Consider the following 14,010-nt stretch of genomic DNA (forward strand, 5'->3'; position numbering starts at 1 on the left):
TCTTGGGGAATGGCCTGCCACTCTGCCATAAGAAGTTGACCCAGATCATGAAGGTTGGCCAGAGGGGCATGGTTATCCCGAACTCTCCTGCCTAATTCGTCCCAGGCGTTCTCTATTGGGACCAAGTCAGGCGAATATGCTGGCCAATCCATCCTGGCGATACCTTGTTGTTTGAGAAAGTCCGTTACAACCCTGGCGCGGTGGGGTCTGGCATTGTCATCCTGCAGAACTGCCCCGCCGCCAATCTGCTGAAGGCCTGGGAGAACCAACGGCCGGATAATCTCATTCAGTTAGCGGATTCCATTCAGATTGCCATCCACCACATAGAGGGGGGGGGGGGGGGGGGTCCTGTGGTGGATAGAGATGCCGCCCCACACCATGACGCTGCTACCACCGAACCGGTGACGTTGTCTAACGTTAACGTCAGCGAAGCGCTCCCCAGGACGTCTGTAGACACGAACCCGACCGTCGTTGAACCGGAGACTAAACCTGGACTCATCAGTGAACATCACTCGACCCCAATGAACACGTTGCCACCGCAGATGAAGCGTGCACCAGTGACGTCTGGCCGTTCTGTGACGTGGTAGGAGTGGTGGTCGAACAGCCTGGCGACGGCAGCGTAGATTATTGGCTCTCAGACGATTGCGTATGGTTTGACCAGACACTCGAGTTCCAGTCGCAGTCCGCAGATTGTCACGTAATCGGCGTGCAGTGGTTGTGCGTTGACGTAGAGCCATATTGGTGATGTAGCGGTCCTCTCTATTTGTAGTGCTTCGGGGTCTTCCCGAACGTGGACGATTTCGAACAGAATTCGTTGCTTGGTACCGTTGCCACAGTCGGCCAACGACACTCTGACTGACACCAAGTCTCAGAGCAACATTTCTTTGTGTATTGCCATCCTGAAGCCAAGCAATAGCCCTTCCTCGATCTTCGATAGTCAGTTGAAGTCATACCATTGTCGAATTTGGAGTGTGCACCGTACACGAACGCAAGCTCCAATTATACGGAAATTCAGCATTGGGAACGTGGAATGCACGTGCAAAGCGTGAAAATGAAGCGCTTTGTGAAAAAGCAAGTTATGGGCACTTAGCAGACCTTTCGCCCTAATTTACGTGCAAATGTAAGCATGTTTTCGCCATTAGAACTAGTCGACAGTGTCAATGACAGTGGATTTTAATTCATTTATGGGTTGCTTAGACTCACTTTCGTCAAAATGGAACAATACCATGCGTGACATTATGGTCTAGCTAATATAATTGTCATTCAGAAAATAATGTCGAAAATATCGTCTGACCCTTAAATTCTTTTGAGTAGTATACTACAAGGAAAGACGATGATGAAGACAACTACGACGGCGACGACGACGAAGAAAAAAAGAGAAAGAAAAGAGAAAGAAAAAGGAGGACGTGAAGAAAACGGTTATTTTTCAACAAATGGACCCATGCTGAGTTTAGTTTACAAACAGAAAAATATAAAACACCACCACCACCACCACCACCACCACCAATAACAACAACAACAACAACAAGAGCAACAACATAACATTACATGTAACATGATAGAAAAAAGTCACATATATATTTACGTGCATACGTGCATTAGCAACGTTATAATTATGTGAATACCGGAAGGTCAGGTTATTTGGTACATGGGGACAACGAATTAATCTGAAGAGATCTAGTAGGGAGACTAGCCAGTCGTTCGAAATCATCAATATTTGCTGTTCTTATCGAATATATATATGAAACAAACTATATAATATAATATACTATTTGTGGAGTATTGGTTGGAACAGGACAAACTCACAGAGGTTGTTCCCATGGCCGTAATCCGCTTTGTGTCACTCAGGTGGACAGTTTAGTATTTAAGGATTAGACTTTATTAAGGTATACAGACAATAGCAGATTCCAGAACATGTTAAGGGAGATCAATCGTTTTTCGGGAAAGGGAAGGGGCAGTGCCGGATGTATAAGGGGGCAAAGGGCGCAATTGACCCCGGCCTCCCTGCCAGAGCCCCGTGGTATGTGTTATCCTGTCCTATGAGATGGTGCATATAAAAGATCCCTTGCTGCTAATCGAAAAGAGTAGCCCAGGAAGTGGCGACAGCGGGTTTCCTCCCTCAATATCTGTGTGGTCCTTAACCATATGTCCTACGCCATATGACCGTAAATAAAATGTGTTGAGTGCGTCGTTAAATAAACCATGTCTTTCCTTCCAAATATTTGACATCCAATAGTGGATAATTAATTAATCAATGTGCTCTAGTAGTGTCTTTAAACAAAACAAACTTCAACTGCAGACTATATGTCAGAATAACGGCATCAAAAGTTTAACATCCACTAGCCGATGATTAATTAATCAATGTGCTATACGGATGTCCTCGAACAAAGAAATAAACAAACAAATAAATGTTTTTACCGTGTTTTGTCATAATAGATCAATATAGTAACAGTTACTTGTGTACATTGAATAGAACTAGTTTGAACTTGGAAAAGACCGTTTCGAAAGGATCATATAGACCATACAGGACATACGATAAGCTGCGATACACACTTCTATAAATATTTAAAGGGATTATTCTCAGTTTGCAGCATTGCATGATGTTTGCGACTAATACAATTATATATCAAATATAATATTATTACCTTGTTTACAATACCAGTGACTGTATATTCAAAGTGTTTCTGCTCATTTCAATATTCATAAGTAGCCCAAACTGGATTAAGTCTCCAAATAATAATATTGCAATTGCTCAATGGGACCACCGACGGGAATCGATCCTATCTTGACGGGTTGGGTTTAACATTGCCTCTATTTACACACACTCTGTCCCGGGTTGGGTTTAACACTGCCTCTATTTACACACTGAACTGGGTACACTCTGTCCCGGGTTGGGTTCAACATTGCCTCTATTTACACACTAAACTGGGTACACTCTGTCCCGGGTTGGGTTCAACATTGCCTCTATTTACACACTGAACTGGGTACACTCTGTCCCGGGTTGGGTTCAACATTGCCTCTATTTACACACTGAACTGGGTACACTCTGTCCCGGGTTGGGTTCAACATTGCCTCTATTTACACACTAAACTGGGTACACTCTGTCCCGGGTTGGGTTCAACACTGCCTCTATTTACACACTAAACTGGGTACACTCTGTCCCGGGTTGGGTTCAACACTGCCTCTATTTACACACTAAACTGGGTACACTCTGTCCCGGGTTGGGTTCAACACTGCCTCTATTTACACACTGAACTGGGTACACTCTGTCCCGGGTTTGGTTCAACACTGCCTCTATTTACACACTAAACTGGGTACACTCTGTCCCGGGTTGGGTTCAACACTGCCTCTATTTACACACTGAACTGGGTACACTCTGTCCCGGGTTGGGTTTAACCTTTCCTCTATTTACACAATAAATTGGGTACACTCTGTCCCAGGTTGGGTTTCTGGCTGTCCTGAGACGGAACCCGGGACAGACATGCTCGAAGGCTCTGTGATACATGAGCATGTTCGAAAGTTATGCAACGTAACACTCGCAAAGCGATTTGTTGCGTGCATCCGCATATATTCTACATATATTCACTTTTTTCATTCACTTGAAAATTTGGCCCAGTGAATTGCCATACCTTTCCATGTAATACTATTATTGTTCTACTGCCGAATATTCTGTGAGGTTTGATTATCAGGTTATCTTACAACACGTTTTAAAAAAAAAAAAGAAACAAAAAAAAAGAAAGCACGCTAAAATATAACAACCCAGCACCAAAACAAAACGAAAACAGCCAAAAGAACATAACAACTTTAACAAAAACAACAAAACATTCAAACCAAATATTAGTAAACACATAATATTAGTTAGCATTTATTTTGTCGTTTTCATTTTAAAAGTTTATTTCTCCAGAAATGTCTTATGTTAATAACAGGATTGGCCCGTCATTTCTGTTTACTATGTGAGATGTAAGTTATTGAACAGCCTCACCTTAAATGTAGTATACTTAAGAGGTGCATTACAAAATCATAATACATAAATAAGCATACGTTTTGACATCGAATTAAAATGGAGCAACGACAAAGTGGAAATAAAAATTACTTAGATTGAAATAAAATGTAAGCTGAATTTGTTTATCTTTGTTAAACTCCATACTCCGTTGTTTATTATTTTATTTTTTTCAATTTATTTTATTTTTACCTATAATTAAATAGATATATATTGAAGAGAACACTTAATGGTTCGAAACTTCGTAACCAAAAATAATGTATTTGTATGTAAGCAATGATAGTTTTAAGAAATTATCTTTCGACTGAACAATAGAGTAAAACACACATTTTATAGCCTTCGTCGATTAAATGTAATAAAACAATTTATGTGTTACACATACAATTTATTGAAGATTGACCATAACTGGTTCAACAAAGGCCATGGTTTGTGCTATCCTGCCTGTGGGAAGCGCAAATAAAAGATCCCTTGCTGCTAATCGGAAAGAGTAGCCCATGTAATGGCGACAGCGGGTTTCCTCTCAAAATCTTTGTTGTCCTTAACCATATGTCTGACGCCATATAACCGAATATATCTTTTCTAGTTTCAATGAGATGAGTACACTACACCAAAATGTGGCATACCGTCAGAGTACACTGACAGTGCTGACACTGAGGTCGGAGGAGCCTTCTTCAAGGTAAACTTTAACAAATATAACGAAACAATAATGATACAGACAATTTATTATCTATCTATTTATCACATACCACGGGCAGGCAAACGACGGGTTCATTGAGTACAATCAATCATGTGACCCATCGCACCTCAGTTAAAAGTAACATTAGTTTAGTTTAACGAGAACACTAGAGCACATTGATTTATAATCATCAACTATTGGATGTCAAACATTTCGTAATTTGTAACTGGTAGTCTTAAAGAAACCCGCTACATGTTTTTCCATCAGAAGCAAGGGATCTTTTATATGTACTTTCCCACAGCCAGGATAGCACATATCACGGCCCTAACGGGGCACTGGTTGAGAAGTGAACATGCTAATCAGATAATGATCCACTGATTCGATCCTCCGACGAAAAGCACCTCGAGCGAACGCTCTACCCACAGAGCTAGACCCCGCCCTTCTCGCACCTCAGATAACAGACACCTGTTAGGCACGAAACGTCCCTTTCACTCTGCTTTGCGTAGAGATACGAATATGTATTCTGGTAATGGTTTTTTCGTTCATAATTAGTGCCGATGGCCAAGCTAGTTATTATTATTATTATTATTATTATTATTATTTTATTTATTTATTTATTTATTTATTTATTTATTTTTATATATATATATATATATATATATATATATATATATATATATTTTCAGCGCCGAGACATGTAAAGTGAATGGACCGACCAATGCCCATATTTTCGAAGCCATCTTAGCGTTACAGCACACGCCATAGTGACGTCATATGTTGCAATTGTTTTGCGATTGCGTAGCAGGGGTGGGAATTGGTGAACTGTAAAAAACAAAAAGGAAATCTAGAGGGGTCCCAGAAATTCTTGAAATCCTAGGTTAAAAGTTGTGCCATCTGACACATTTTGGAGGAAAGGATGATTAAAATGCGAGGAAACGTAATTTTCCATGAGAGGAAAACAGCTGATCCGAGGTGTGCGTAATTGACGACTCAAAGGGCTGCTGGGGGGGGGGGGGGGGGGGGGGGGGGGGGGGGGGGGGCATGCCCCACCCCGCTCCGAAATTTTTTAAAATCTAGAATGCAGGAGAGGCATTTTCCTGCATTCTGGGAAGTAAATTTGAAATGTTTCTTTGCCTCAATATATGTCAAATATATTTTTTACACATCTACGGACGGACCTCGGCAGACTACGGGAGGTGCATACGCACCCCCCCCCCCCCCCTGCGTACGGCCTACTGGGGGAGGGGACAGTTTCACCCCCAGAAAATAAGAGAAAGGGCTGTTTTTAGTTTAAAACATTGGGGGAAAAGCCCTCTATTACTGTTCTGATTGTTTTGTTTTGTACTGACACCCAACTCATTTTAGGCTAGATACGGCCCTGGTAGTCATGTTCCATTTCCCACAGATAGGGTACGTAAGCACCCAAGTACTACCCGAGATCAACGTTAAATGCTATTTTTCGTATTTCCCAAGAATCAGTTTTTCAACGACGTTGTTCCACAATTTAATGTGAATATCAATGAACTATGTATAGCGAAACATGTTGCAATTTGGATATATCGTAGCCCAGTGGTAAAGCGTTTGCCTGATACGCGGTAGGTCTGTGATCGATAACCGTCGGTGGGCCCATTGGGCTATTTCACATTCCAGCCAAGTGCACTACGACTGGTATATCAAAGACCATATGTGCTGTCCTGTAGGTCAGATGATACATATAAAAGATCCATTGCTATTGATGGAAATTGTTACCGATTTCCTCCCTTTTGACATCCAATAGCCTATGATTAAACAAAACAAAAAGAAGAAAAGGCGGGACGTAGCCCAATGGTAAAGCGCCCGCTCGACGCGCGGTCGGTCTGGGATCGATCCCCATTTGGGCTATTTCAGGCTCCAGCCAGTGCACCACGACTGGTATATCAAAGGCCGTGGTATGTGTTATCCTGTCTGTGGGATGGTGCATATAAAAGATCCCTTGCTGCTAATCGAAAAAGAGTAGCCCATGAAGTGGCGACAGCGGGTTTCCTCTCTCAATACCTGTGTGGTAATTAACCATATGTTTGACGCCATATAAACGTACATAAAATACGATATATCGCAATGCAATATTATAATATTTAATAATTAACTGCAACCCGTAAAAGACATTAAGGGGGCTGACTGAGATTGGAGGGGCTGATTAAGATCGAGAGCGCAAAGCAAAGTTTCTAGAGGGTTTGAGGGTATACTCCCCCGAAATATTTTGGAAAGTAGATTTCCTGAAATGCAATTTCTCTCATTCTACAATTAAAATTCATCTCTGCCTTAAAATTTACCACCCATAATATTTTTATTCAGAATTATTGGAGGGGCTAGAGCGCCCCCCCCCCCCCCCCCCCCCCCCACACACACACACACTCCGCCGTGTCTGTAACACGAATCTACAGGGCTTGGCGGCCTTAGATTAGGCTTTCGTGTAGATAGCTAGCCCTGATTAGCCATGGCTTTTGTTATGGAATTCATATTTTAGGGGGTGAGGAGCCATGGTTTCCCGTAAAATACATTAGTAAAAAAAAAAAAAAAATTCGCCTGGAGCAGGAGTGTTTCGACTTTCAAAGCCCACAGCCCCTGCCCCACTCCCCGCACACGCGTATGGGTAACCACGTTAAAAATAAATACATGTATGAAATTTGGTAGATATTTAGCAAACTGCGTTGGAAAATCTGCTGGAGAATCAAAACATGCAGCTATCGCAGGAGAAACTGCACATATTATTAATTTATTAAAGGAACATTCCCGAGTTTGCTGCATTGTAAGATGTTTCCGACTAATAAAATATTTCTACGATTAAACTTACATATTAAATATATTATCTTGTTTAGAATATCAGTGTCTGTATATTCAATTTGTTTTTCGATCGTCTTAATATTTGTAAGAAGCCCAAACTGGATTTTTTAAGAAATATAATGAAAATTAACATAGTACAAATATTAGAACTGTGACGGTACATGCTCTTAATTTCTTTTCGCCTGTGGCGATATTAATTGTTTTATAAGGCCGTGTGCAGTTCCAAATGCACTTAGCCCAGGTGGGCAACTTGTTACGTGATACCTTTGCGCAACGGTCATCGAGCTGTACATCTAATACACACCCAGCCCAGACGCGGAGCCATGTGGCCAGTAGTTACGTAATACCTCCGCGAGTGCGGTTTTTACAATCGTGATTTGGCGACTTGGCGTCATTGAGTCTGACGATCAGAGAAAACTATACCGACTCTGGGAGAGGTAGAAATATCAGATGATACGTGAGGTGCCGCGATGTAACCCCAGGCGATATTCGCTGTCTCTGAGAGTTTTGAATAAATAGCTAGGATTTTAGATATATCGAGGAGAACGATAGGAAGGCTCCAGGGGATCGCTGTCCGTCCACTGAACGATCTATATTAGTTCAGACGGGACTTTGGTAAACATATATTTTCTGCTCTGTGTATAACCTTGATGTGATTGATGTGACTTTAAATATTTTAATACTGTATTATACCAATATTATTCTGACGCAGTAATCTGTAGGCTCACTGTCGTAAATAATTATAAAAAGCTTAACCAGTCATCCTAGAGGACCTAGGTAAACTGTAGATTATTGTCTTTATTGTGATAGGTACCAGTATTAATTCTGTGTTACAAGGTTACTGAATGAGTAGTAAGGGTTAATTAAAAATTAACCAGTTAGGAATAAAGTTGTAATTCCTTTATTAATTAAGTTCCCCTGGAAGCGTTTCTCTATTATCGCACGTGTGTGTGTTAGCGTTCTCAATTATCACACGTGTGGGTGTTGTGTCACGGTGAAGTGATTAGCATATTGTGTAAACTAGACACCTAGAGATTAACTAATTAAGTGATCAGTTGTGGGTTGTTATTATTTGTTGTTGTTAATTAACTACTGCGGCAGTACATTTGTCAGCGTAGGTTAATGCAGATTCCAAAGTGTATTGTGTTTTTTGTTGTGTTTTCTAGTGAACTAAACGTGCTATATAATATATACCTTATATAAGATCGTATCTCTGATCATACCTAGACGAGCCACATTAGGGTATAACCGCCCGTTACAGAGAGATCTAATAGATATACAGTTAGGAGAGATATTTGGACAATCGTGTTTTATTCAGTTACGGGTATTATAGAATCCCCGTGACAAGAACGATCAGAAACATGTTTACTATACAGCCACTAATATTCTAAACAAGAACATATATTTAATATGTAAGTTTTATAGTAGAAATATTTTATTAGTTGATAACATCTTAGAACATTGCAGCAAACTCAGGAATGTCCCTTTAATAGGAACATGCGAATGCCATGTCGTGGGAGGTATGTGTAGGATGGATTAATGTGTGTGGATGCCCTTAGCTAGAGACTCCATTGTACTAATAACCACATGGTACGATGGAACTGGTTTGAAGGGCATGCATACACATAATATATTTAATATATAACAAGGCCTGAAGGTTAGTAATAACGTTTGTCATAATCTAATTTAGTTTTAAAGTTTATTGTTCTTGAAGAAAACAAATACACCGAAAAAACCCAGAACACCCCCTCCGCCAAACACACACACACACACACACACACACACACACACACACACACACACCAGTCAACCAACCAACCAAACAAAAACAAACAAACCCAACAACCACACTACCCTACCCCTAAAAATAATGAAATAAAATAATAATATAATTACACTTTTGGTCCGTTTTGGCGAATACATTTCATGATAAATGTCAATTCAAAACTCAAATAAATACATTTATTTATCGAACCTTAATTTCCGTACGTTTGGCTACATATTGTCTAACAACAAACAAATAAAAATCGACAAACTACTAATAATGTATGGACATCCAGCTTAAACTCTAAATCTGTTGCATTTCAAATTTTCGTTTCTTTTGTTTCAAAATTCGGTTTTTATCTCTTTTGCAAAACAACAACTGTCACAGATGGTCTGATCTCTCCCGATCAGATTTGGGTTTCAGGATCGGAACGTCACAGTAAACTAATAAACTAACGTACGTAATTGCCATGGTGACAGGACGACTGACACGTCCAATCAGATTTGGCTGCGCGATAGTCGCTCGCGCGCGATTGGATCGGTCAATATAGCCCGTGTAATTTGGTTTGTTTGTAAGATAAAAGAGAAACAGACATTATTTGCCTTTTAAATATTAGCATGTAGATAATGAAACTCCATAGCCCCAGTACTGGCTGACTGCTAACTGGAAGCAGATTGGCTGCCGTCAAACACAGCGTTTAATATTGTTTTTTTTATCGTCCCGTGATCTGTCAACACCCAGTGTTATAGTACATGGCACGACGTCTATAAGAGTGACCTATATATATATTCCAACTTGGTCTAAATGGCACCTTTATATAATGGCCACCTGCCCATAGCGGCCACCCTGAAACCCCAACAACGCATTTCTTTCTTTCTTTGACCTCTATAGAACGGCCACCTGTTAAACGCAGCCAGCGGCCCAATGAGTTTTAATTTAATGAGGTGAAATTTAATGATATTAATATGAAAGTGCTTAATTCTCTGACCAATGCATTCCAAACTAGAGACTTTTAAAACCTGAACATTTGTGAAATATTTAATGTGACAGTGCTTAATTTATTATTATTGGTAAATTATATTGATGTGAAAGTGCTTATTTTATTATATTAAATGATATGGAGGCAAACGTACCAAAGTTTGTTTTAATAAATACAATTACATGTACTTTTATTATTTGGTGTTGTTTTTCTTTTCTTGAGGGTATTGCAATTAACAAAGGAAATAAAACTGTTACAACAGTTAATAACGAGACTTTATAAAGAAAAATATTATGGTCTCGATGTAATATTTTGGGACCTCTATATAAAGGACACCTGTCCTAAACGGCCACTTTATATTGGTCCCTTGAGTGGTTGTTATATACAAGTTCAAGTATATATATATATATATATATATATATATATATATATATATATATATATATATATATTAGTTGTTTTCGAGTTGAAAGACGCTATTTTATAGAGTGCTCAACCGTGTGGGAGCCAGATATATCGTTAAAAAGTGTATGTTTATCTCTACATGACAGGCTTGTTTCGTGAGAGTCCATTACGTCATCAGCTTTCCGTTGACGGTGTAATTAAATCTACATCTGATGAGTGAGAGCAATTCAACTCTCTCACGAAACAAGCCTGTCATGTAGAGATAAACATACACTTTTTAACGATATATATATATATATATATATATATATATATATATATATATATATATATATATATATATCACTGTTGTTTGCCATCTTTTTGGTTTAACCAATAGTATGTAACCATTGATGTGCCTTCAGTTAATCAAAGACAAAACAACTGCACGAACATTTTAAGGAACAGTCCGTTGTATGTCTCTTTAAACTTATCGTCTTGAAATATTAGCGTCTTGTATAGCCTCGCTAAATTAGCTAACATTTTATACTCGCTAACATTCCCTGGTTTACAGTATTAGTACTGTTGCTTACAAAGCATTTATTCACTTTAAGACAAAAAACAAAACAAAAACAAAAACAACCAGTGGCGTAGCGTGGGTTGCCAGCGCCCGAGGCAAGGCAAATATTGCGCCCCCTAAGCAGTAGGCCGTTAATACTCCCCGAGTCCCTTACACCAGTCCAGAATTTTGCTCCCGGGGCAATGGCCCCTTGCCCCGCTGGCCCCGCCCACGCTACGCCACTATATTAAACAAGAACAGCAACAATAACACCCAAATGAATTACGAGTATAACAAAACACCCACAGCACAGAGACATGTATTATTTTAGTTTAATCACATTAGTGTCCGACAATATAGTTCATTATTTACACTAAGAGTCAAACTACTGTTTAATCTCTCTTCATTTCATTTTCATTTCAACTCATTTTCATGCTTATATCCAAGCACGATGTCCTTGGCAACACCTCAGCTATCTGGGCAGTCCAGGACAGTGGGTTGGTTGTTAGTGGTTAGTGAGAGAGAAGATGTAGTGGTCTTTAAACCAACGCATTGAGTCGTTAAAACTCGCTCTGGCTGGGAGCCGGTACCGGGCTGCGAACCCTGTACCTACCAGCCTTATGTCCGATGGCTTAACCACGACACCACCGAGGCCAGTTAATCTGTATTAATACATCCTTGCAAACAGAGAAAATGCCCAGCACTTAACACATTTCCATTCACCAGGAAATGGCATTGAAGTCCGCGGTTTAGTCAACCCATTACTGGAAACGAAACATGGTTTTCTCTACTCGGAGACAAAAAGCCCGGTAGTGGCTGACTATTCTGGATGCCCAGATTCTGCCGATATCTTTGATTACAAAAATGCTGGCCTTTGTCATTAAAACATTTACATCGTTTGGTTTGGCCGTGCACCTGTTAAATAGAACTCGTCAACCTTTCTTGTTCGATTTTTGTTTCAGCAGAAGATAATTTCCAATTCTTGCCTCAGACGAAAGCAGACGATAACGGGGAATCAGGATGACCTCTTTGAAGGGTCAGTAACTCGTCCTTCTGGTCAGTGAGGTCGTCAGTGACCGAGACTCTGATCATTCTTGTTTGGAGGGCGCGATTTAGCTCAGTCGGTTGAGTGCTCACTTAAGGTGCTTGCGTCGCGAAATCGAACCACCTCGGTGGATCCATTCAACTGACTGATTTTTTACTCGTTCCAATCAGTGGACTGGTCAAAGGCTGTGGTATGTGCATTCTTGTCTGTGGGATAGTGCATGTAAAAGATCCCTTGCAGCATTAGGAAAAAATGCAGCGGGTTTCCTTTGATGAATACGTGTTAAAATTACCAAATGGTTGACATACAGTAGCCGATGATTAATACATCAATGTGCTCTAGTGGTGTCGTTAAGCAAAACAAAGTAACTGATTTGCCTTGTTTGGATCTAGTTCAAATTCAACAATCAATAAAACATTGTGCTAGTCTCTCAGACTGTCAACTGTCACGACGAAGTTGGCCATCTTGACAGTTGTGTTGTAATTTCCCCAGCTCCCGACTTTACGGGCGTGCTAAGATTAACAACTAATCGACCGCAGAAGTCGTATATGACGAACATCGTATACGACTAGCATCTGGTGAGAGTCGTGAGAGTACAAAGTTGGCCAACGTTGTTGTGGCAGTTGGTAGTCTAACTTAGCATTAGGTACATGCATGCATGTATATAGTTATTAGTAACATGTATATTCTAATGATGTTCCGTTCTTAATAATCGGCTACTAGGTTAGCTGATGGAATATGTGTGTCAAAGTGATTGTAATTCATCAGGCAAATAGTCAACATTTCCGAATAAGAAGAAGGAAGGAAATGTTTTATTTAACGACGCACTCAACACATTTTATTTACGGTTATATGGCGTCGGACATACGGTTAAGGATCACACAGATATTGAAAGAGAAAAGCCGCTGTCGCCACTTCACGGGCTACTCTTTTTCGATAAGCAGCCAGGGATTTTTTATATGCACCATCCCACAGACAAACCACGGCCTTAGATATACCAGTCGTGGTGCAGTGGCTGGTGCGAGAAATAGCCCAATGGGCCGACCGACGGGGATCGATCCCAGACCGACCGCATCGAGCCGGCGCTTTACCACTGGGCTACGTCCCCCTCCCCCCCCCCCCCCCCCCCCCGAATAAGAAGAAGAACAAGAAGAAGAAGAACAAGAAGTAGTAGTTGTTGTAGAAGAGGAAGTAGACGAGGAAGAAGAAGGAGGAGGAGGAAAGAAAAAGACGAGGTTTACTAGTAGAAGAAACAGAAAGATATAATGATGTCATGTAGAGCACTTGCCCGAGGTGCTTTGGTCGGACGATCGAACCCCCTCAGTGGATTTATTCTCTGATTGATCCCCCCCCCCCCCCATGTCTCAGACTGTGCCTATCGACTGGTGTATCAAAGGTCGAGGGGTGCACTGTCTTGTTTGTGGGATAGCGCATATAAAAGATATCTTGATACTAATGGAGGAACAGATGAAATTCGGCGTCTGCGCCCATAACAGGCGTGTGCTAAAACAGCTTGTTCTCAATGTGCACGTTAAAACCTATGACCTGACCTGATGGAAAAATGTAGCGGGTTTCCGCTAAGACTGTTAGTCATAATTACCAAATGCGTCACATACAATCGAGGATAATAAATAAACCAATGTGCTCTAGTGGTGTCTTTAAACCAAACCAACTTTCTTATCTCCTCTATATTTCTGTGTCTCTATCTATGTCTCTGTCTCATTCTCCTCGTCCTACTCTCCCTCCATCTCTCTCTCTCTCTGTGTCTCTCTGAGTTTT

This window comes from Gigantopelta aegis, chromosome 2, assembly GCF_016097555.1.
Source record: "Gigantopelta aegis isolate Gae_Host chromosome 2, Gae_host_genome, whole genome shotgun sequence".
Taxonomy (NCBI): Eukaryota; Metazoa; Mollusca; class Gastropoda; order Neomphalida; family Peltospiridae; genus Gigantopelta; species Gigantopelta aegis.